Source organism: Amblyomma maculatum, chromosome 6 (genome assembly GCF_055883805.1).
Source record: "Amblyomma maculatum isolate TAMU_Amacu chromosome 6, ASM5588380v1, whole genome shotgun sequence".
NCBI lineage: Eukaryota > Metazoa > Arthropoda > Arachnida > Ixodida > Ixodidae > Amblyomma > Amblyomma maculatum.
The window spans coordinates 140,539,546-140,566,183 of NC_139349.1; the positions used below are offsets into that span (position 1 = coordinate 140,539,546).

The window sequence follows — 26,638 nt, forward strand, 5'->3', positions numbered from 1 at the left end:
AGCTTGCTTGTGGTGGAACATGACCCCGACACCCACTTCAATGTACCAATTCTTGCGTAGCAGCCGTAAATAAACATCTAAATGTGTCAGGGTCATGCAACTCGTATGGCCGATATCAAGGCTGTAAAATACACGTTCAGAGTGCGCAATGGATTCGAATTTCTATGCTGTGTGCGTGTGTATTGTTCTAGTATGCCATTGTGCAAAGTCGCACGTTTTTTACAGCATTGTTTCCAAGTCTATGTACGCATGGGGTGTTCAACAGCAACTTTTTGTATGAGGTTTATTGCTAGTAGCCGGGAGTGTAATGTAGTTTACCGACAATTTATATATTCTTGTTGTTTCTTGTTCTGAAATACGCATTTTGTCTTTGTGTAAAGTGAAGTAACTCTTCGCAATTTTTCGCATGAGTGTTAATCCTTGGCATCACATCGACGACAAATTAAAAATTTCGGGAGCACATTGGAATATATACTGCACAAATGCAAAAGCCAGGTCTTTTCTGCTGAACACGGTGCATAATATTTGCTCTCATTACCATTATCAAAGAAATGCACGGTCATTATCATTGCAAATGTCATCATTATCATTATCACTAACTGCAGTGTCTTTGTCATTGCTACTATCATTCACAACGTAGACAGAGGGAATTAAGATGTCCGTTCCACAATCCCGGTTGTGGCGTAATTGGTTAAAGCTCTCGGCTGGAGATCTGAGAGAGACAGTTTTATTTTTGTTATGACGTCATCGGGATGATTGGCAATTGACTATCAGCGCACAAATAAGGTGCCCATATCTGACGCACAGATACCACTCACGGCATTTCGTTCCATAAGCCTAGAAAGGTTTTCGCCTTAAAAATATGAATGACCACCGCTCCTCATCTACCGCCCCCCCCCCACCCGCGTCCCCTAAAAATAAGGCACCCCATGCTAATTTGGATTCTTGAGTAAACCCCTGGTGGGCCGCATTTCGTGAAATTATCCACATATACGGTTGTAGCAGTTGTTTAAATGAAAAACACATCGGCTTTATTCCTACACCGCACGCGCATTAGCAGCAGAGTGTTAATTTCACGACGTTTTTCAAGGGAAGCATTTTTTTCCCTTAGGGCACATAAAGTTCGTTTTAGCCATGTTCTGATTAGGCGGAGAGTACAAAGCTCATAATAAATGGGCGACACTTAAAACAACCTCACATTTTTTCTAGACGTTTTAATTATGCCGCACGGGGTTCTACTCTTCATATGTTATTTCCTGCCGCCATTCAGAGGTGGGCATCGAGGCAAACATCCCCAAATTACACGTAATATGGCCGCATACTTGTATTGTGCACGAAAAAACAGTGCGCAAATTTTCTTTTTTTTTTACAAGCAAAGCTGAAAAGCAATAGATATTTACTGCTAAATAAGTGAGCAATCTTTGAACGCCTTTCTGCTACTTGTTCATATGAGCGAGGCAAAATTGAAAGCATTGCTGTGTGTTGGAGCTAACAAAATTCATCACGGTCAATGAGATGAAAGCAGCAGTACATATGTGGCTCCGAGGTCAGCATAAAGAATTTATTTTACGCATGCGGAATCTGTTGAAACGTTCGACCTCCCACGGCAGTCGTATTTTTTATGCCCAAGAAGGAAAAATTAGATTTTTCATCGCACTACAGTTTTTGACAAAGATTATTAAGTCAACTGTCTCAGTAATATTACCCATGACTTACGGAGATTGATGACGTGGCATTTGACGCTCGATTTCTGCGATGCTTGAAAATTGGACCAGCTTGACTTCATTGCGATGGAACTCTGTTTATTTCAGTCTCGTTTCCCGGGAGTGATGGTAGCCTTTCGTAGTCGCCAGGCGAGCACTGCTATCTTGGACGACGTCGCCAGGAACATCGACGACCACCAGTCTGAGGGACTACTAGACGCGGAAGCAGCTCAGGAGCTCTGCGTGGTGAGGCCACAGGTTGGGGCGATAACATGTGCAAGCACGTTATCCGCGCAGCCGCTGTCTGCTCCGAAAGAACCTACAGTTAAAAACCTATTCATTATTCTTTGAAAGAAAAATTGTGCCATAGACGCCTGCGATGGGTTCGAGGAAGACCTGCAAAGAACGAGCGAAGGTTGACTATTTTTCAAAAACATTGAGAGCACTGGAGACACCTACATAGGAGAAAAGGGAAAGCGTGTGCTTTGGATGCTCTTTGGTATATTCTAGAGCGTCATGACTCAACACTTTTAGCACTTTTCAATGTCATAAAATCAGCAGTTTTGAGTGACATCACTAAGCACTTTTGAGAATCATGACTAGACACTAGTAATTGTCATGACCATTACTGAGTTACGAAAGTCATGGACTCCATTGGATCTTCGATCTGACTGCCTTATGGCAACAGACTATGCTTCCACGTTTTGCGGATACGTTTTCAAAAACGTAGCCAAGGAAGGCTTTCGCCTTAATAAAAAAGCCTACCGAAGTGTAAATATTGCTACGGGGATGTACTTAATGTAAAGGCATTGCGATAGCCTGAACTCGACGCTAAGACTTCAGTAGCCGTGCAGTATCCACTCTGTTGGCGTCGTCCTCTTTCTCAACGCTTCGTCGTGCCCGGATTTCTCGGTCGTCGTCTTTGTCAGTGATCACATCACTTTATTCCCGCGTTACCCGGTAACACTACCCCCCTCAGCAAAAGTCAACGTCCCGGTGCGTATTAGGCGTGCGGTGCGGAGGGGGAGTAATTTGGCTTGAGGCGGGCGACATTTACGATTTCGGAAGTGGGTGTAGCAGTCGGTGACTTTGGGTGGAGCGGTACAATCTCATAGGTCACGTCGGTCACTGGGCGTAGTACACGGTAAGGACCTGTGTAGTGGGGCAGAAGTTTTTGACACAACCCCACACGACGGCACGGAAGCCAGAGCAACACCAGAGATCCGGGAGGATAGTGCACATCGCGGTGGTGAGCGTCGTAGCGGCGTTTTTGAGCTTCTTGAGAGATGGTGAGATTGTGACGAGCAATCTGGCGACCAGCGTCGGCTCGGGCGATGGTATCGCGTGCATAGGTTGTGACGGGGCCAGCGGCGGGAAGCAAAGTGTCGAAGGGCAGTAAGGGGTCTCTTCCAATGAGAAGATAGAATGGAGAGTACCCAGCAGTGTCATGACGCGAAGAGTTATATGCAAAGTTGACAAATGGCAGACTAATATCCCAGTCTCGATGACTGTCGGATACGTACATTGCGAGCGTCTCGGTGAGTGTGCGGTTAATACGCTCCGTAAGGCCGTTCGTCTGAGGGTGATACGCAGTGGTGAACTTTTGCTGAATGGAGCAAGAACGAAGTATTTCCTCACCAACTCGGGCAAGGAAACAGCGGCCACGATCGGTAAGTAGTGGACGGGGAGCACCATGGTGAAGTATGACGTCGTACAAAAGGAAGTCAGCAACGTCTGTGGCGCAGCTAGTTGGAATGGCGCGAGTGATCACGTACCGCGTGGCATAATCGGTGGCCACAGCGATCCATTTGTTTCCTGACAAGCACTCGCGGAAGGGCCCTAGGAGGTCAAGGCCAACACGAGCAAATGGTTCAGTCTGGATAGCAAGCGGCTGCAGGCGTCCAGGTGGTAGCACAGGGGCTTTCTTCCGCCGTTGACAGAGGTCGCAAGCGGCTACATAACGTTTGACAGAGCGGTAGAGTCCAGGCCAGAAGAAACGCCAGCGCACGCGGTCGTATGTGCGTGAGAGGCCAAGATGACCAGCTGTAGGGGCGTCGTAGGTGTTGGGGAACGACCAGCAAGCGCTCAGCGCCATCAGGTCGCATGTTGCGGCGGTATAGCGTATTCCCATGAAGCAAGAATAGGGCGAGGGAACAGTCACGGCTGTGTGTGCGGGGGCGGTCGATAAGATAACTGAGGGTTGGGTCCAAGCGCTGTTCGTCGGCTATGTGGGAAAAGTCCGATATAGAGAAGACACAGGGGTCCGACTCGTGGTCAGTAGAGGAAGCGGGATCGACGGGATAACGGGACAGACAGTCTGCATCCTGGTGGAGCCGACCCTATTTGTATACAAATGAAAAGGTATACTCCTGCAAGCGCAGTGTCCAGCGGCCAAGGCGGCCAGCAGGATCCTTGAGAGAAGAGAGCCAACATAAGGCGTGGTGATCGGTAATTACAGCGAAGGGTCGGCCAAACAAGTAGGGTCTGAATTTTCCAACGTCCCAAACGAGAGCCAGGCACTCCCGTTCCGTAATCGAATAGTTCTGTTCCGTTGAGGACAGGAGACGACTGGCGTAGACAATCACGCAGTGTTGGCCGCGTTGTCGCTGTGCAAGAATGGCACGAATCCCGTGGCACTGGCGTCGGTGCGAAGTTCCGTCGGGGCAGACGGGTTGAAGCGGGCCAACACAGGAGGATTGGTGAGCACAGCGATGAGGGTGGAGAATGCGTTAGCCTGCTCTGGTCCCCATGAGAAAGGAACGCCTTTCTTCAGCAGAATGGTGAGAGGACGAGCAACAGCGGCAAAGTTTGAGACGAACCGGCGAAAAGAGCACAGTCCTATGAAGCTGCGGACGTCACGGGGTGAACGGGGAGATGGAAAAACACTGACGGCGCGAACTTTGTCGGGATCAGGTTGCACGCCGGTGGCATTCACCAAATGGCCAAGCACTTTAAGTTCGCGGTGACCTAAACTGCGCTTCTTTGAGTTCAGTCGCAGTCCGGCACGCCGGAAAAGTGCGAAGATGGAAGAAAGGCGACGAAGATGGCTTTCAAACGATGGCGAGAAGACAATTACCATCCAAGTAACGTAGACAAGTCGTTCATTTGAAGCCGCGGAGTAAGGAGTCCATAATTCGTTTAAAATTAGCAGGGGCGCTGCAAAGTCCAAAACGCATAACCTTAAATTGGTAAAGTCCATCGGGTGTGACAAAAGCTGTCACCTCGCGGTCTTGTTCGTCAACAGAGATCTGCCAGTAGCCGCTACGAAGGTCGACGGAGGAAAAGTAGCGGGCTCCATGTAAACAGTCCAAGGCATCGTCTATTCGCGGCAGCGGGTAAAAATCTTTCCTTGTAATCTTGTTCAGATGTTGATAGTCGACGCAAAAGCGCCAACTGTTTTTCTTTCTTACGAGCACGACAGGAGATGCCTAGGGGCTGTTCGAAGGTTCGATGATATCGTTGCCAAACATCTTGTCGACCTCCTGCTGGATGACTTGGCGCTCAGAAAGGGACACACGATAAGGCCTCCGATGTACAGGTTTTGCATCGCCGGTGTCAATGCGGTGAAGTCACAACTGATGTTTGGCCCAGACAACCGGCAGCAGAGTCAAAAATGTCGGAGAAGGATAATAAAAGTTTGTACAGGTCCTGAGCGTTTTCGGGGCTGAGTTCAGAGGCAAGCATTGCGGAAATAGGGTCGGTAATTGTGGTGGGGAGTATGGCTGTTGGAAAGACGCTTGAATGTGGGCAAGGAGTGAGTGCACAAATGGTACAGTCTGTGAGAGGGGACAAGGTAGAGAGGGATATTCCTTCGGGGAGAACTTGGGGTGACAGACTGAAGTTCAGGATAGGAAGGTAGGCGCTGTTCTGTGTAACGCGTACGATGAGATGAAGAAAGACGTTGCGGTCAAGAAAGACTTCGGTGACAGGGCAAGCAACATAGTCACCGTCAGGTACAGGCAGGAAAGGTGACAGAGATATGTAAACAGCAGATTCAGGGGGCAGGCGAGCGAGCTTGGTGGAGCGAAGGCGGGGTGTAGATGGAGGATGTTCTGAGCAGACAGGTAGGTCCAAACGAAGAAGGCCTCTGGAGCAGTCGATAAGGGCAGAGTGGGCCGTTAAAAAGTCAAGGCCGAGGATCACATTGTAAGGGCACTGATTGAGAACGGTGAATAAAACAGGGATGTGATGACCGGCAAGGGTGGCTCGGGCAGTGCACAGCCCAGTGACGGCAGCAGTACTGTCATCGGCAACACGAACAGTGGGCGAAGCGGCGCTCTGTACTTTCTTGAGGCGGCGGCAAAACCATCAGCTCATGATCGAGACTTGGGCACCAGCGTCAATGAGGGCAGAGACGGGAACACCATCCACGAACAGGGAGAGGAGGTTACAGGGCGAAGAAATGGGCAGTAGAGGATTTCTAGGTCGGGGTACCAATGCAGCGTCACCTCCGCGAGCTGCATTGGCTAGTTTCCCGTGAAGAGGCCGGCAGAGGACGGCGAGGAGCTGCGGCTAGGACGAGGTGAACGGGAACGGCGGGCTGGCGGTGAAGGAGAGCGACTGGACACAGGAGGAGGCGGAGTAGTATCGGTGCGGGGCGGCTCACAACGAGGCGTCAAACGGCGGTGACCGTAATCGGAGCAGCGGTCAACATTAGGAAAACGTCGAGGTGGTGATGTCCAGCGATTGCGGCAGTGGCGAGAGATGTGGCCAATACGTGCGCACGTGAGCAGATCGGCCTGTCGTCAGGGGGGCGCCACTCATCAGGATTGCGGTATCGGTAGCGTGGCGTGTAGGTGTTGCGGGGCGTAGCGGTGGCGACCATGGGAGACACGAGGCTCGAACTGTGGGGTTCCATGGTGTGGCTATAGGGGACGCCCAAGTTGGCAACCTCTTGACGAACGACGCCTTGAATAAGGGATATCGTCGCTAGGTTGCTGTCCGAGGCGGGTGGGTTGGAAGCAGCAGGAGCGAGCGCTTCCAGTTCACGACGCACGATTCGGGTCACATTTTCAGTGTTGGAAGGTTGCCATAGGGTCGGCAGATCCTCGCACGTGGCGCTAGGGGCAGTGTTGGGGAGCCGATCGAAGCGATGAGCAATGCGTCTTTGTTTGGCCTGTTCGAAATGTCGACAAACCTGCGGAACGGAGTCAACCGTAGAACAATCAACCGACACAGTTGAAGATTGAAGGCATCGTCGGCTATGCCTTTGAGGATGTGCCCCACCTTATCAGGTTCTGTCATGTCTTTATCAAATTTTCGACAGAGGGCCAGAACGTCTTTTATATACGTAATATAAGGCTCGGTAGATGTCCGGGCACGTGTGGAGAGGTCCCTCTTGGCGGCGAGTTGACGGCCAACAGGTTTTCCGAACAGGTCACGGATCTTTTGTTTGCAAACATCCCAGTAGGGTATATCTGCTTCATGTGTTTCAAACCACACGCGTGCCGTGCCAGTAAGGTAGAAGATGACATTGGCCTGCATCAGCGTGGCGTCCCACCTGTTGTGCCGGCTAACACGCTCATAAAGCGAAAGCCAGTCCTCGACATCGACCTTATCTGTTCCGCAGAATGGACCAGGGTCACGGGGGTGGGCTACCACGACAGTTGGAGTTGCGGAGGTAGATGGAGCCGCGTTGGTTGTCATCGTGACGGTTCCGAGGTGAAGGCCACTGCGGAGATCCAGCGTCAGATTGTGTCGAATCCGCGACCTCCACCAAGATGTTACGGGGATGTACTTAATGTAACGGCACTGCGATGGGCTCAACTCGACGCTAAGACTTCAGTAGCCGTGCAGTATCCACTCTGTTAGCGTCGTCCTCTTTCTCAACGCTTCGTCGTGCCCGCGTTCCTCGGTCGTCGTCTTTGTCAGTGAGCACATCACTTTGGTCCCGCGTTTCCCGGTAACAATATGAATCGTTGGGCGTTATTCGTCCGAAAGGCAACTAACAGCTCCGCTAAACATGAGATGCGGCCATAGTACCTAACCTATTCGCAGCGACTTCACATTGTGCACTTCCGTGGCTCGCAGACACTAAAGGCTCGCCGCATGCGTGTCATCGGCGGACCCTGCAGTCTTCCGACCAGCTACAAGCCCATCGCCATGCTCCGCGTCATCCCCTGGATAGACTCCGGCAGTGTGCGGCAGTTCCTCGCTGTAAGTTAGCTGCTGTTTATGCTCGGACAAACGAAAAGCACAAAAAAGCACTGTACAAACGTCACATTATGTGGCTGTCTTAGAGATTTGAGTACCTTGGTAAGCGCAGGTTGGTGAAGTGAATGTTGTTTACTAAATCTATACAGTGTACCGAGATGGGAAGAAGTATAGAGTCCGGTTGACTCTGCCTGCAATCTATATGCCAAGCTGATTTAGACAGTGGTCTACTCTTGCCATTCGGTAAGAAATGGAAAACATTAGTGTACCCAATATCTCCTTGACGATCAACGCGCCAAGAAAAACAGCTTTATGTTATTTCGCTCTAGAAATCCGTATTGTCAGCATTGTTAGTCTACTGCATAAATATAATTACGGCAATAATGATTTGACTCAGCTATTCCTATTACGCAACAACACTGGGCTGATGCAGTGTAGTTTTCTTTCAGATACATGGCTGATTCAGCGCACATTTCTGCATTTAGCACCATTATAACAAAACATGCCTTTTTATGATCGCTACAGTAGTCTGAATTCTCGAAGTCAATATAGGCCGCGAAGTATACAGGCAGTCATGCTTGTCCAGAACAGCCACACGTGTTCATTGTTATGCGACGGGCATAAACACAATGTCAGGATTCTTGTACATATGTGCGGTCCGTGCACATACAGTGCGGTTCTTGTACATAATTCACGTCCTAAATGACTGAGGATAGTCTCAGACACTCTAGGCAATCTCGACTCGAGGAGTAATCGCATAACGCATAACTCTTCTCTTTATCAGATACAAATCCGTCCCATTGTCTTCTCGCCCGAGGACGTCATCGTGGAGCGAGGGCAAGAGAATCCGATTTTGCTCACCTACTCCGGAATTCTCAAGGTAGGTGCCACGTTAGCGTCGGTCTCCGATGTCAGCGGCCTTGAAACTCTGAGCCCAGACTGCGAGAACACACTGCATTACACGGAACAAAGGGTGGGGCTCCACAGTACTGATTTTATTTATTGGTTGCGTGCAGATCGAAGGCGAGTTCGAGAACCCTGGTGACGGATCGCTTCCCAACTCGGCGTCGCATCTGTTCTTCTACAACGAGGGCTATTTCCGGGACTACGTGAGCGCACCCGCCTGTATCGCCGTGTTGGGACTCGTCACCGACGAGCCTTCCATCACTCGAGTGGTAGCCGAAACGCAGATAAATGTGAGACCTGCACTTTGCACTTCGGTAACCTTCACCTCAATGTTTTTTTTCGTTTTTTTTTTGAGTGGGAACAAGAAAGGGGTGGGGGAGAAGTGAGAGGGACAGCTTAGCCAGTTCATGCCTTGTGACCAATTTATGTTGAGAGCTTGTGCAAATTATTGGCTGTCTGGCTCTTTGTCGCGAAAGTGTCAAATAGCAGAATATAGTCGTTTAAAATAGCTTTTCTATTCTCTCCGTGGGCTGCGCAGGCGTACGTGGTTCCACGAGAACGCGTCATGGACGCCATTCAAATATTCACTCGGCCTCCAAGCCTTCTTTACCAGATTTGGTCCTACATCGCCAGGATCATTGGCTTCATGGTACTACAGGCACACCCGAAATACCAGGTGAGAGGTTTTGCGGTATAGTCCGTTTTCCCGGCGAGGAGGAAAATAGCCTCGAACCGCAGTGCACGGCACCGTTCCTCCTCTCTGGTATGTAAGGACGCGGTGATAGCAGCGGGGGATCCATGACATTCTACGGAGAAAGCGCATGCGGTCCTAGTCTTTTGCACACAAAGTGTCTTTAATAGACGACAAGTGTCTAAGCTGGTTAGATGATGCGAGCGATGCAGTATCTTTAGGCTTCTTTATACTTTGTACCCTTTTACATACCCCATCCCTGTTTTTGTTTTGGTCCTTTCTTCCGCCGGTCGCAGTTCAGCTGCTAAGAGGTGCCGCGGCTAACAAAATCTTTTTCTCTATTCAGTTGTTCGAATTTGTATGAAGAGAGCAGCCTCTGATTTTCAACGCCCAATCGACTGTTTTTTGCCTTAGCAGCCTTTCGTACGCGTTCGGAACACTGTGTTTGTAGAGAAGGGACCGGAAAAACTGAATATCAGTGCAGCAACGGTAGCCTTTTGGGTGGTATTCCTTGCGGCACAAGCATTTCCGAGATGTCACCTGGGAAAGATAAACAATTTCTATGCAGCCACCTGAGGTTCATGATGGTATGAAAGAACGTGTCCCACTTGAAGAGAACGATGCTTAATAAATTAGTTGTGAACATTATTTAGTGAAACAGCGCAAAATGTTTTAAAATACGCATTTCATAAGCTTTTGCTGCCGATAATTAATCGAAATATAGTCATAGGAACAGCAGCGATTTCTTGAAGTAAGGAAATTTCTCGACGACAAATGGGATATAATTGTTGATAAAAGCAATTTTTGCTGAGGTCATTATGGGGCATAATTTAACGTCACTATTCTATAAGTATTCCAGCTTCCGTTTAATCTGGATGACAGCATGACGACCGCCTCAGACAAACTCAGGTAGCGGCCAGTCAAAGAAATTGCAGGACAGCAGGTCCCGCCATCGACAATTCATCGCCACTCTACGCACATACTGGCAAACCGGTGGTTGAGTCATGTAGTAACGCTGAAATCCGACTAATTTATTTTAGTTGCTGTACCTTCAGGGCCAATGGCATTACGGAGGGGAGTAGGCTACATAGCATACTACAGTACATAAAATACAGTGAATGTTATAAGAGCGCAAACTCAATTTTCTTCAGAATAAACAAAATTAGCTAATGCATCGCGAAAACGCTAGTTATCTTCAATGGCTGCAATGTTGGATGGAAGACTGGTTCCACTTAACAATGTCCGGGGAAAGTAAGACTGAAAAAACGCTTTGGTACAGCATTTAGCGGTTCGAACCTTGTAACGGCGATCGATGCGACGGGAAACGTATTCAGGTGGGGACATGAAGTCGTCATGTAGCGTGTCATGATGTTATATTTTGTGAAATAGAGTTAAGCGTTTGATTTTCCTTCGAGGTTATAAGGATAGAAGGGAGAGATTAGCTTTCATGGCTGTGATGCTCGCGGTACTGTTATAATTTGAAAAACTGCCTGGTTGTGGGTGCTTGAACGCCCTCGGCTTTATCACCCTGCAAAAGTAGCCTAGGGAAAAGTAAATGGATCCGAAATTGATAATGGATCGTTAAGAATAGAACCCCAGTAGAGATGTGAGAACTGCCGCACAGCCACTCAAGCAGTTGACAGTATATGGACGAACGGCTGACGAAACAAATGTAACGCGATTAGAATTACTTCTCCATACGACATGAAACGGCGACATTCGCTTGCTTTTATTCCTCAAAAGTGTACGGTAGCTCGTCTCTAGAAATCATTTAAGGATCAAAAAGAGTTTGGAAGGCCCTGCCTTGCTTCCTTTACAGTCGTTGCAGCCAGTGGTGCGCCACCGCCTCTCTGTTCCACATAAAAGTTACACACTAATTGTAATCAGGTTTGTAGCCTTCAGCTGAGCTGATCAGGAGCATAAATATTGGTAATTTCTTAACGAATGACTTTGCTGCTGTTGAAAAACATAGATGCGAAAGCTCCGAGAGGCCGATGGGCGCAACTGTGTGTTCCGCAGATGGGACCGCACATACCAGCATGGCGGTTGTACTCAACGTGGCTGCTAGATGGCGCCAGATACACAAATTGGCATACATTGAAAAGCATGAGCAATCACTTAAGGCCTAAGGGCGAAGAAATGCCGGGATAATGAAGCATAAGGCATTGTGGGGATAAAATAGATATGAGGTTTTGAGGGGTATTTGGAAAGGAATTATGGTGCCCGGACTTACTTTCGGAAATGCGGTTTTGTGCCTGAAATAAGAGGTACAGTCGACTTAGAAATAAATCAGAGATCCGCTGGACGATTAGCACTAGGTGCCCACGGCAAAACCACAAATCAGGCGGTACAGATATGGGCTGGGCATCTTTCGAAGTACGGGAAGCTCAGAGTAAAATATATGAGGAACGCCTGAGGAATTGGACAGTAACAGATGGGCAGCTAAAGTATTTAAAATACCTACACCTAAAAAGCGTTGACTCACAATGGAGGAAAAGAACTAGAAAACTAACCAGTAAGTATGCTGATCACAAGCACGGAGATATAAAGAGCGTTAAGCAACAGGTGAAAAACACAGAATGTAAAAATTGGATAAATTGGATGGAAAAGAAACGGAGTGTGGAATTAAACCGAAAGTGGAAAAGGAAGATCAGGAAGGAAGCTTTTGTTGATAACTCAAGAGGCAGTGCCCTACTTTTGAAAGCTAGATCAGGGTGCCTTAGAACACGTAGCTACAAAAAGAAATTTAACAATGAAGATGACGCATGTGCTGTATGTGGTAACTCCAGTGAAACCATTGATCATATTATACTCCAATGTAATGGTATCCATCCAGAAGTTGATGCAGGCGCAGTCACTGTTCCTGAAGCTCTGGGGTTTAGAGATGCCAGTGGCCGGGTGAATAAACCGGCGGTGGAAACTAGCAAAAAACGACTGGAAGATTCGTGGCTTAAAAGCAGAGAAGTGACATAATATTAGTAATGTAGAAACAAAAATTTAATAAATTTCTCGATGGGTTAGTTAACCAATCTAAATCAATAATTAAGATATAGGTAGAAACATGAGCATAATAGCTACTGCTACCACCCCGTTTCAAAGGGGAAGCTCATATATTCCATCCATCCATCCATCCAGCAGCGCCCATGATAAAACGGTCTATAGCTACTCAGGAAAAGGCACTTCGCGGATCTGTAAAATTGTTTGCAGTTGGATTGAAATACCGCATAAAATTTCAAGAAACTCCAAGAACTGTTTGCTTCGCTCCATATACATATATATGTATATATGCATATACAGGGTCTTGAATATTTGGGGGCCAAGTTTAAAAAATGTCTATGCAAAATTTACTACCCCATTCGGGCTGAAATAACATTCCCAAAGTAGCAAAACGTAGTCTACGTTATCTGATTAGTGATTCAACATCGGTACTTGCCCAGATTTTCCGAAATCAAGGAAAAAGTGATCTCGGTGGCGTGTACAATTTTCGCAGAAGAGAGTCAAAAAGCTGCTTTGACATGGTACGTCATCTGTCGAGCAGTGAGGCAAGCGCCATCCCGGCTGTTGGCGCGCTTGCCTCGCCGCCCGACAGATGAGGCACCATGACAAAACAGCTTTTTGACTCTCTTCTGCGAAAATTGTGCACACCACCGAGATCAGTTTTTCCTCGATTTCGGAATATCTGTTCAAGTACCGATGTTTAATCACTTATCAGATAACGTAGATTATGTTTTGCTACGTTGTGAATGTTATTTCAGCTCGAATGGGGTAGGAGATTTTGCATAGACATTTTCTAAAACCTGGCCCTCAAATATTCAAGACCCTGTATATATGAATTAGCATGCACTCATTAGGTTTAATGAAGCAGAGTAAATTTCAAGCGTCCGAATGGTTCTCTAAAGCGCTTTGAAACATTAGAATTTTCGCGCCATATTAGTCAAAACATGTTCCGGAACATGCACATTCCGTACAAAGCAGTAAATGTGTACTGCATTTTCGAGCTCATTCTTGCCAACAATTTAAACTGGAAACTTAATTTGTTTGGGGTTTATGTCATATTTTGATGTAGATTTATAATGTTAGGCAAAACATCAAGAGCTTCAAATACAACCCACGTTTTGGAAATTACTTTGTTCATTTCTCCGAATACAAATTCTTCTTGAGACTTTCGGTTAGTGCAAAATAGACAAACCAGCAGCATTGTCATTCAAATATCAGACTATATTCTCAAAACTTCTTCTCAAAAATCTCCAGATTCTTTCAAAACTTCTTTTTCACTGCCTTCAAAAATGTTTAAGTCAGGAATCTCCCTAAAAGCCGTCTAACAAAACGCACCTTTGAAGTAATGTTTTATCAATCGATATTACACTGTACCAAGTATGCGTGTCGTGTGCTATGCGATTGGGATATTCTTATTGATAGCGGCAGCCGTAGCGGCCTTTGCCACGGCGAAGGTTGAAGTGTAATTTGGGGGATTTGAGTGTTCACCAATGCACGTGCCAGTCATAAAGAACTGCTGCGCAGTATGTTATACCTGAAATGCCAAGTTCATGCGTTCCATTCTTACGTTGCTAGCTGTATCGGGGAGCAGCACCTGCAAAAAGGGAAATGGTACCTTCTACAACTGAGCCGATTCATATTCCCTATTTGCTTGCATTGCGCAACTGAGCCGATTCATATTCCCTATTTGCTTGCATTGCGCACCAGACATGGCCGCTGGATAAAATCAACCGACGGCTGGAATCCTTCCTACTTCCCGACTTGGAACGTTGCTCGAAATTCAACCTGACGGCGGACATAGAAGACGCAATTTTGATACATGGCACCGCCATGGATCCGGAAACGCAAGAATACTTCGTCGCTCCAGCCTGTCTGCCGCCGCAGACGATGAAGATTGCCTTCCCGGTAAAATACCTCCTCCACATCTGCTCACATATAGCTTTTCTCGAAATTTAGCTTACAACGGAAGACCTATAGCCGAATTTTATATACGACGTGTTTTAACGAGAAAACCTACAACACGGGCAGAGGAAACGACAAATTTACACTACGATGAGTAACTGTGAGGTCGTGGGCAACCTGTAAATGTACACTATGAGCATCTATTGCACCTTTTGACACCTGTGTCACCTAGGTGTGCTTCACCCGGAGAAGTGGTCGTCTCCCGCGTCCATTCGTCTCCGATGTAGCGCCGATTATATGCGTCAGCGTTGACAGCGCGGAAATTCAGAGCTGACCAGATTTAATAAAAAACAAAAAAAAAACATGCGTAGCACAAGACTACGGGTAAATTGAGAGAGACAAAACTAGAGGAACAGAAGACGTCTGATAAATTTAACCTATGGACCCGTAATCTAAATCAGGCGGGCGCTGGTCAGAACGCTTTAGGGATGAGAGGCGTGTATCTTACTAAAATTCGCAGGTGGATCGCACGAAAATCGGTAACATACATGGAGTAGCCGTCCTTTGCTATGACCTGAGAAGGGCCTGCTACAAGCATGCAGCCCCAACTGGCTCCCTTCTTGGTTTAAGAGAACTAAGACTTGAGCTTGTCGACAGCGTATCATTGCCATGTCGTTATAACAGGAAAACTTCAGAGATAAATTCTTACTGATGGTAATCCGCTTGTTACTGTTGATGCCAAAGAAAAACAGCATAATCTCACCAGACTTTATTCGTCCAGAATGACCAGAAACGTTCCATGAGAATGGGATATCAATCCATGTATGCCGTACACGTTCACCACGAGTTCAATTTCCGTCTGTATTGCGGGCTTTTTTCTAGCATTGCATCTGCACGTACCGCTGGACTTCGTAGCTCCGGCTAATTGTGTGCTCATTGTTTCTGAATTCATTTAAAGCTTAACCGTTTCGACTTCGGAGTCGCGCCGATTCCACAATTTTTTCTCGGCACTTGCGATGCGTGTGTTGCTGTATTATGTTTGTACCGCGGTCAGCACGGGCTTTAAAAAAACATTCGGCAACGGGACTACCACTTACGCTAGTGCCCATCAGCTTCGTCTGCTGGGACTCAGTGTGTCAGCATCTGTTTTGACTGCAGTTCAATTTTGCTTCTTCCACCTGGGTCTAATCGACTGTGGGAGCACGCGCTTTGGGCGGCCTTGTTTGCCGCATTTCGATCGTGTGTCGATCTCATATGCGCACAGGGGACCCAACATGACTTGCTGCAGCTCGCACGCCTCACGTGTTGCACCTGACAGCTGCCGCTTTGAAGAGACCAAGATTAAAAAGGCAGAGCCTACACCGGCTCAGGATGTTTGTATGGCAAATAAATAAGTTATTCCGATTCTTTGTTTCGCCACTGACAGTGGGCATCTGGGTGTCTTCCTGAGTTATGTACAACATATTGCTTTGTCCACGCTGCTCTGAATTTCATTGTCATACACTTTGGCGGGCCGGGCAGAAAATCGTCTTCTAAGCAAGAAACACGCGTGGATTGGATTTAAATTTTCAACCAAGTTTTTGTTATCTTGTTAACATGTTGAATCGCTATAGATGTGTCCTCTTGAATAAGAAACTGGCTTCTGGAGTCTAGCCTTATATCCAAGCTATCGGGAGGGAGTTAGCTGCTGAAAAGACCATAGGTTAACAACTCGACACTTCCTTAGACTCTTGGTGACTTAAGCATCGAGTTGCTGATTTCATTCTCAATAGAATATTTGACACTTGAAGAGCGGCAAGGTGAAGAGGGCGAAGATACATGCACAAAGTGCAAAAAGGTTGTCCCATATTAAAGTCTACATTGAGAATACAACGCACACATCACGAGTACAGCCCAGAGCATGTTCTGTGTAAAAATCTGTCTCCACGATGAAACGTGTGAAAAATTGGAAACGAAAACTTTGAAACCCTACTCGCCCTATTGTTTAGTAATGTTCAAAATATCCAGAAATCGCACAGCTCCTTGTAGACCACCCAGATTCAGTTTCTTTCCAGCTTTCTTACAATTTAATCTGATTCATTTTCAGCCTGACTATACCCACTGCAAGACGAAGGCCTCTTTCATATTTCTTATAACACGGTCCTGTGCTATCTGCATCCACTTGACCCTGCGAACTTCTTAACTTCATCCGCCAAACTAACTTTCTGCCGCACCCTGCTGCGTTTTCCTTCGCTTGAAATCCAGTTTGTTACCACAAGCGACCGTCGGTTATCCTCTCGTTGCCCTACATGTCCTGTCCATGCCCATTCCTTCTTCTTGATTTCCAGTAGAATGTCAGTAACTTGAGTTATTTCTCTGACCCATTATGCGATCTTCCCATCTCCTAATGCTACAGTTGCCATTTTTGTTCCATAGCCCTCTGCGTTGTCTTCAACTTAAGCAGAACCCTCATTTTAATTAGCGTCCAACTTTCAGCCCCATAGGTGAGTACAGAGAGGATGCAGCTGTTCTATAGATGTCGTTAAGCTGCTAGTCGCAGTATTCGAGCGTTTGCCAAATGCGCTCCGTGCCAATAGCATTCTCCTTGGTATTTCTCTTTAATGGTCCGGAGCTGCGGTTACTACCAGTCCTAAGTAAACATTTTCGCCTACTACTTCCAGTGTTTCGCTACCTAACGTAAACTGCTGTTCTTTCCCAAGGCTGCTGAACATTACCTTAGTCTTCTGTATATTCATTTTCAAGCCAACCTTTCTACCTTTCCTTTCTAGATCATCAATCATTCTTTACAGTTCACCCACGAGCTTCTTCTTCTTCATCATCATCATCAGCCTGCCTATACCCACTGCAGGGCGAAGGTCGCTCCCATATTTTTTTCAATTAACCCAGTTCTGTGCTAGCTGCATCCACTTGACCCCTGCGAACGTCTTAACCTCCTCCGCCCACCTAAATTTCTCCCGTCCCCTGCTACGCTTTCTTTCCCTTGGATTCCAGTTTGTTACCTTAAGCGACTATCGGTTATCCTCTCTTCGCACAACATGTCCTGCCCATGCCCATTTCTTCTTGAATTCCACTAGAATGTCAGTAACTTGAGTTATTTTTCTAAACAATCTGCAGGCTTCCTATCTCTTAATGGTACCCCTACCATTTTTTGTTCCATAGCCCTCTGCGCTGTCCTCAAATTAAGTAGAACCCTATTCGTTAGCCTCCACGTTTCAGCCCCATAGGTGAGTGCAGGTAAGTTGCAACTGTTGTATACTTTCCTCTTGAGCGATACCGGTAAGCTGCTAGTCATAATCTGCGAGTGCTTGCCAAATGCGCTCCATTCCAATCTTATTCTTGTTATTTCCTTTTCACGGTCCGGATCTGCGGGTACTACCTGTCCTAAATAGACATATTCGCCTACTACTTCCAGTGCTTCGCTACCTAACGTAAACTGCTGTTCCTTTCCGAGGCTGTTAAACATTACTTTAGTCTCCTGCATAGTGATTTTCAAGCCTACCTTTCTACTTTTTCCCTCTAGGTCATCAATCATTAATTGCAGATCACCCCCGAGTTGCTTAGCAAGGCAATGTCATCAGCAAATCGCAGATTACTGAGGTATTCTCCATCTACCCTTATCCCTAACTGCTCCCATTCCAAGTCTTTGAATACTTCTCCTAGGCAAGCTGTGAATAGTACTGGGGAGATCGTGTCTCTTTGCCTAACACCTTTTTTTAGAGCAATTTTTTACTTTCTTTACGCATAACTATGGTTGATGCGCAGCCAATATATTTATATAATGCCGCGAAACCTTCAAAACTGTATTTGGTGTTTTTTAGCAGCCGGCGGCATACAGGCTTATCACTCTGATTCTGGACGCGTATCAGTTCCGTAATCTTTGTTAATGCTCGATGTCGCGAGTGACACCTTTATCAGTTTCGTTGTAGCGCAAGATGCACCGAGATCTGTCTCGAAGGTTCCGGTCACTCGGGTGTCTTTCCACAATGTTTCAGCCCGTGCTGGTAGCTGCTTGCGACGTTATCTAGATTGTTCTGTGCAGCCTTTAAATCGAGCGTTGACGAGTGTGACAGGTATTCTTTGTTCGACGATCGACGAGCGCGTTTGTTTCTATCGCCGCCGCCGAGTTGCTTAGTTTTTTTTTGCGGGCGCAAGTCAGCCCAAATAAAGAGTTTCTTTAGTGCAATCATCGACCCTTCATTTGTGTCGTCGACCTCGTCACCACTACGTGACATCTGGGGGAGGTGCTACCTTTGATCCTTCAAGCGAAGACCCAAGCCGTGTTCCTGTCGCCCTGGAAGACCAAACTACAGGTCACCGAGCCAGCCGCCGACTTCAACGCCTACAACCCGAACGCGGTCTACTGCCTGACCCCATTCGATCTCGGAAGGCATCGACGCTGACAATGGCCCAGCCTACAGCACTGGTTGTTTTCATCCAACCCCGTGAGCCCCCCTGCTTCCATGGACGACCAGATGAAGATGCTGGAAACTGGATGGACCTTTACGACCGTGTGGCAGAATTCAACGACTGGAACGACGCTGGAAGCTCAGGCAGGTCTACTTTGTTCTTCAAGGACATGCCCGAGTTTGGTTCGAAAATGATGAGGCAGCTATGAAGGATTGGGACATTTTCAAGGAAGCGTTTTTGACTGCCTTTTCAAGCGTCGTCCGAAAGTAAAGAGCCCTGGCCCTCCTTCAGTCAAGACTTCAACTTCCTAACGAGCCTGTCCTGGCGTACGTTGAAGAAATGAAGCGCCTCTTTCGCCGCGCCGACCCTAACATGACTGAAGTTGAGAGAGTCAAATTTTTAATGCGAGGCGTGAAAGAATCGCTTTTTGCACATCTTGTCCGAAATCCGCCAAGAACCGTGGCGGAATTTGAAACGGAAGCGTCTGCCATCCAGAAGACGTTGTACACCCGCATGCGCCATTACAAGCGAACACTTCAGCCAGACTACGCAAGCCACTACCCCAGCGCATCTGCAAGTGGAGAGAACCTTCGGGACCTCATCCGGGAGATCGTGCGAGGGGAGCTCCGCCGATTGATGCCATCATCGCAACAACCCCAGGTGGCGACACTCGCGGACGTCGTCCGTGAAGAAGTCCAGCAGACGCTGGGTGTTCCTCAAGCGACGGCTGCGACGGTTCCAGCACCAGAGGCAACAGCAATGAACTACGCTGGTGCATTACGTCGCCCTGCACCCCGACGTGATGACTTTCCGAGCCCTCACCGCTACAGTCCTGTTCCTGAAAACCGCCCTTGGCCCCCGCCCGCCAAGCCTACCAACGACCCCCAAACCCCAGGAAGTGCGACGCCTGGAGGACTGCAAACCCCCGGCCATTATGCTTCCACTGCGGTGAGGCCGGCCACATTCTGCGCCACTGCCCGTACGGACGAATAGGTCTCCGCGGATTTGCAGTCGACGCTCCACGACCACGCCCAGATGAACGACCACAAGAAATTGACAACTATCATGCGTAACGGTGAGATTGCGCAACCAAGCCGTCGGTTCAGATCTAATCGGCGTACAGGGCCCGCTTTGCGTCGCCAGGCCCTACCTATGATGAGAGTATGCGCGGAAGGTCCCCAAGCCCACGCAGGGGAAACTAAACAGAGCAACATTTGGAGGTGAGGTTGCTCAACGGCGAAAAGACGAACATCCTCCGCCGCAGACGACCACTAATGACGACGCAGCCATTTCACCGCCGCTCCACACGACGTCATCGACAACACGACCAGAGTGCAAGCAGACACCGCCGCCCAGCGAAGTAACAACGGTATGCCCCGACCATGACCTGAAGAAACGACGGAGCCGAGATCTGACACTAAGGCCCACGTGCAATGCGAGGACGCGAACAAGTGACCTTGGATTTGATGTCGATGGTCGCAGAGTCACTGCCCTAGTAGACACCGTACCTGACTATTCAGTCATTAGTGCACCGTTAGCCTCTCAGCTCAGAAAAGTTAACCACCGCTTGGGATGGCCCGCGGATTCGCACCGCAGGCGGCAACCTGATTACTCCATCGGGACGATGCATTGCAAGAATAACCGTAAATGACCGTACTTACCCCACCATCTTTGTGGTCTTGTTTTAGATTATACAGCATTAAACGGTCAAGATCACATTCACCACGTTGCGGGATCGCCATTCAACTCCAACCATCATTGATAATTCATAATAAATTGTAAATTGGTGTTGATAATAAATAACAACCAAGTTTTACATGTGCCGGAAAGCTAACCCTTTGTGATGCCGCGGCCGAAATCGTTCCAGTTTTGATTCATAGCGGCAGCGAAAGAAGGAAGCTGCCGTCATGAATCAACAGTGTGACCAACTTACCCAAAACCTTATTTTTCTCAAAGGTGTCCCACTTCATTCAAGAAACAACGTACAACATGCACCTACGTACAATATCTTAGCATGTTCAATACTACCGAACTATCAAACAAACCGTTCAACTCTTTTCATCTTTCGCTAATAGGCCTACACGATGTGGGGTTTTTACATACATTGGGGCGCAGTGGGACGAGATTCATTTCGTCGCGAAAAAATTGCAACTATTGAGTTTGTGATATTTTTCAGCTAGGTAACTGCTCCTTAATACTTCTCAAAGTAATGTAATTCCAATGCAAATTTTAGTTGACATATAACTCACTTAGTTACTGACAGGTACCCTGTATTAGGTATTTTACCAAGAGATTATTGGTACAAATCTGTAAGCGTTTTCCTATAAATCCATACCTTTAAATGAATAAAACATGTAACATTCACATTTTAGAGGCAATTTCAGTGCAATTTTCTCACCATAAAACGCTGCGTCCAACTCAATATGCCGTTTTCCATTCGTGCAGTTTCACCAGAACCGACTGCGTCCGGTGATGGTGATAATCGCCAGCAAGACGTACAGGCTTCCACCGGAGGTAGACTGGCTGCAGACTCGGGTGGACGACGAGAAGCAGGCCGAATATGAGGACAATTTCAAAATGGTGGGAATCCGCGGCCGTGCCAGCACAGAATTCGAGATTGGCAGTTTCTAAATCGCATTTTGTGCTCAGTAGTTCCCTTTTTTTTCAGGAACGAGTTGACGATTTAACCGACATGGCCATGTCGCATCGTCAGAGTGTGGATCTGTACTGAGAGCGGCTGTGGTCCGTACAAGATAGCGCTCCGTTCTTTTCGCTGCGAGCGCCAAATACCGTTCGTTCATGAAATTTAAATAAACAAGACTGTTTCGCCGTCGGCATGGTTTTTCTTTTCCATGGCAGCATCGCGCGCTCTTGATGGAGCGGTGCTTCCTGACAGAAGCGGAGACTCTTATTAAGGCGCCATGCCATTGACGCTCGCACGTCGGATGCCACTAAGAAAAGGTGACAGGCGGCACCAATGGGGAGTATGGAACGAAGCAAATGATCTGGGTGGTCGCGTATCGGAATTCTCAGCTTTAGCGTTCTCTCCAAACTTCCCTGCAGGAAATTTCCCTGCGAACTTCTGCATGGCGCACAGCTAACTACATTTTTTGGCCACAAGGTGATGCATCTGTCAGGCGCTGTAACTTTCCAGTCTAACAGCATGTTCACTGACAAAGAAGCGAAAGTACTCCCAGCAACCAAACGAACGGCTGCATATGAACATGCACTAAACAATATCTTAAAAAAAGGTCACCTTCATTTTTACAGTAGCGCTCTACTTGATCAGCCATTAGATGTTGCCCAGAAGTTTCGACACGAATATGACGCCTGTCGCAACACCATCTACTGAACGCAAGGACTCTACTAATGTTTTCGTCATCTTTGCAACAAGAACAACCAAAGTGGTATTTGCCGACACAAGATCTTGTGTTCTAGTTATGGGCAATGCTACAGCGCACCTCTTCCAGTTTCGGCTCACAGCTCGCCTGAAAACTATTCTGATCACGAAGCTTCCTCAAAAGCATGTCATAATGATACCTAAAATTTAATGTACACCACGAGGGGAATGATAACCTTTAGCGTAGAGGCAATCCTTCAGTTTCAGAAAGTCTCTAATGTCATTGCTGCCTTTTGACATCTACTTCTTCATGGACGAAGTAACACCCATGCTTATATCATAATTCCTGACAAAAGAGCACTTACCGGTTGCTACTGCTACAAACAAGGCATTGCTAAATGATGTAGAGTACAGCATAAAGACTGGACGCGGGGAAACAACCTTGTCATCTTAAGCACTTCCCTACTTTAACGCGTACGAAAAACTCTCCGATGTAGATGTAGTAGATTGAGGAAAATAAATTGCAATCTACGATGAGGTTAAAGCCAGGTATGTCACTTCTGAAAAGCTGTGTGGCCTCTATATTATGGCTCCGACTAAACTAACGAGTTGATGCAATAAGTCCGTGCCACATTTATCACACGCTTGTCATGTCTGCTATTGCATCATTCGCGCCTTTGCAGCCCATGACATCACCAGAAAAACCATGGAAAAATCTCGCAGTAGGCATTGCATGCATAGGACGTCTTTAATGGGCACCTTCCAACTACAAATACATAGTACACTTTTCTCACTGCCATTTGAGTGGCCTAAAGTTTCCACTTCATTATTAGTCACGTCGCACACTGCCGTCGATGTTCTGCAACTGGTATTCAACCGCGAGGGTTTTTCCTGGCGATATTGTAAGAAGCAATGGACCGTAATTCAGATCCCCAATGCTCAATGAATTCTTGCGTGCGTGTACTAGTATACTATCTTGTATCTTCAGTACACTACCTGCATAGAAACGGTGTAATCAAATTATTCAAAAGCACGCTCAAATATTAGCGAAATTGTAAAAACGCCCTTTCAGGACTTCCTTAGTCTTATCTCGACGCCATAAGCAACAAGTGGCGTATCTACTGCATGGCTCCTACACTGTCGTCATTGCAGGGCACAACTCGGTATTACTTGAATGCCTTCTGAGGACAACGCACACTCCACGGCAGAGCCGAAATCACTTCGCACGTTTGTCTAAGCCAAGTAGTCATACACCGAAGTCTACGTGAATAATAGGTGCGGTGCTATGTCTGCAGCATTTCGAAAAGGTTACCTCGTTCGGGTAAGAATTCTCACCGCTAGAGAAAACCGTTTTCGTACACAGGTCCTTTAAAAATAGCCAGAACGAGAGGCTGGAAGTCCTTAGGTTTAAGTGATGGCCACTGCTGGAAGTCTTTCGCATACGAGAAAATAGATCCCACTAGGCTCCGCCCTAGGCACTGCCTCAAAGCAACAGGCCACAACCAGTTTCAACTCCTCCTCAGAGCAAGACGCACGATAACAGCTGCGTTGATGTGCCAGAGAACGTGACCCATCTGACAGACGTCGATACTGGCCGTTCTATGTCCGTTCGTGCGGATAATACTGTGCCCAATCGCAAGTATCGCTTTTTTTTTTAGAACGAACAGTGGTGTATTCAGCTCAAATTTCAGTTTTGCTTTCCCAGTGGCCCGTGCTAACACCGGCAGCACTTCTTTCTTTTCCCTCGAACACAAACCATTGCCAATCAACGGTCCATTCTGGGCTGCTGTCTGCGCCTGTTCTTTCCCTCCGTCCCGGTACCGGACAGCAGTCTCCCGAAGGGAATGATAACTTGCGTCCCATTAACGGTACGATAATAAATAAGAAATTGAGAAGTGGAAAATTGTTGGTTTGTTTATGTCTTTGAAAAGCCCGACACTAATCCATTGGTCCATGAAAACAGCGCGAAAGCCAAAATATGTCGGTGTTCAACATTAACGGTAACACACATGGTAATGGTTTCAAAGTGTGGAAAAAATGTGCGGAAAATGATTTTGAATTCATGGCTCAAGCATCAATTGCATCTCCAAAGCGTCACTGAATGAACCCAAAGAAAATACGCCTGCACCCGACTCCCATAAAAGGATAAACAATTTTCTTGCTGCTAGTGCTTACTTAAGCGTTTCTTGCAGTTTGAGCCAACGCTTCGATAAGTGGACTTGTCTTCGTCTGAGCAGGCTATCCCGGTTTCATGGGGGCTTCATATGTTGCCCAAACTGGTCGCGGAATTAATGACCGGCTGTGGGAGCATGCCAAAAAAGTAGAAAATAATGAACACCACTGGCAATCTCGTGAGGTGTCTTGTTTCGTTTGACAGACAGCACGGGTAGGGCAAGATTTGAGATGGCGACGATTCTGAGATTTTGTGAGATTTCAAGTGGTTTGATTATTTTCTATATTTTTGGCATGGTCCCATATAGCCGGTCATTAATGCCGCGACCAGTTTGGCCAACATAGGAAGCCTCACATGAGAGCGGGATGCAGTATGTTATTCCTATATCACAGTAAAACAAGGTGTAGTGATGTTGGCCAACCTGGCTGCTTTATTCATTACCGGCTACGGGACCATGCCAAAAATGTAGAAATATTGGCACTATAATTTAGATCTCGTGCGATACTTTGCTTCGTGTGACAGGACGTGTAAAGCGTACGGCAAGGTTTGAGAACAAATATCTGGCCTAGAGGGGTAACAGTGAGGCTGGGCTTCTGTTAGGGGCTTATCTTATTTAAGTTGTCCGATGGTTGTGTAAACAAAGGAGCGGCTACCGGAGAGCGAGAACTAGGAATAGGTTTCCTTGTAAATAAGTATATAGCAAGTGTTATAGATGAATTCTATGGTATTAATGTGAGGGTGGCAGGCATCGCAATTAGGCCTTAACAAGCGGTATAAACTGAAGGTTGTACAGACCTATGCACCTACATGTGGTTATAATGACCATGCAATTGAAAGCTTCTGAGAAGATGCAGAATCGGCAATTCGAAAATTAAAGACGCAGTATACTCTACTAATGGCCGATTTCAATGCCAAGGTAGGAAAAATGCAGGCAGGAGACCAGGCAGTAGGTGACTATGGCATTGATTCTAGAAACAGCAGGGGGGAGGTACTAGTTGAGTTTACAGAGCGCAATAACTTAAGAATTATTAATACCTTCTTCAGCAAACGGAAGAACCGGAAATGGACATGGAAAAGTCATAAAGGGGAAATTAAAAATGAAGTTGGCTTCATACTACATTCAACCCCTGCCATAATGCAAGATGTAGTGGTAATCGGGAAAGTACAATGCAGTGACCACAGGATGATGAGGTTAATAATTAGTCTAGATCCGAAGAAAGAACGCAGCAGATTAGTGAGAAAGAAGTCCATCAACGAATTAGCGGTGAGGGGGAGGGCAGAAGAGTTCAGGGTCTCGCTACAGAATAAATATTCAGCTCCAATCGAGGATGGCGACATTACCCTAGAAGCAATAAACAATAATTTCAGAGATATCATTACTGAGTGCACTGTAGAAGTAGGCGGTTGGAGAGTTAGAGGGGATACCGGTGCGCTGTCTAAGGAGACGAAATATTTGAATAAGAAACACCAGAGTATGAAAGCTTCCAATCCAACAGACGAGATAGAATTGGCAGAGATATCAAAGCTAATAAGTAAGCGCAAAGTTGCCGACATAAGGAAATATAACATGGAGAAAATTGAGCATGCTCTAAAGGACGGGGGAAGGCTTAAAGCGGCGAAGAAAAAATTGGGCATAGGAAAAAAACCAGATGTATGCGCTAAGGGACACGGCGGGCAACGTCATCACGGGTATGAACAAGATAGTCTAAGCATCCGAGGAGTTCTATACTGATCTCGATAGTAGCCAAAGTAGTCTGGACCGTAATGAGATTGGCCGTAGGAAAAAGTCAGATGTTCCACCAGTGACGAAGGACGAGGTTAAAAAAGCAATAGAGATTATGAAAAGAGGACAAGCAGCTGGAGAGGATCCAATAACTATAGATGTTTGTTGAAGGATGGAGGAGATATCGTGCTAGAAAAACTGGCCACCCTGTGTACGCTGTGCCTGGTGTCATCGACGGTACCGGAACCATGGAAGAATGCAAACATTATTCTCATTCATAAGAAAGGGGACTCTAAGGACCTTAAAAATTACAGACCAATCAGCGTACTGTCTGTTACGTATAAAGTATTTACTAAGGTAATCGCTAATAAAATCGGAAAACTTTAGACAATAATCAAAGCAAAGGATCAAGCAGGGTTTCGGAAACGTATTCTACTATCGATCATATCCATACCATCTACCAGGTGGTAGAAAAATGTTCAGAATATAACCAGCCTTTTTATATAGCATTCATTGATTACGAAAAAGCTTTTGACTCAGTAGAAACCTCGGGGTTCATTCAGGCATTGTGAAATCAGGGGGTAGACGAGCCGTACATGAAAGTGCTGGAAGATATATATAGTGGCTGCACAGCAACCATTGT

The 26,638-nt window shown here is 46.9% G+C and overlaps 1 pseudogene; it reads left to right on the forward strand.

Annotated features, from left to right (window-relative positions):
- LOC146186891 (sperm-specific sodium:proton exchanger-like) overlaps positions 1-21,490 on the forward strand; it is a 40,759-nt pseudogene extending 19,269 nt beyond the window's left edge.
- The last annotated feature ends 5,148 nt before the right edge of the window (positions 21,491-26,638 follow it).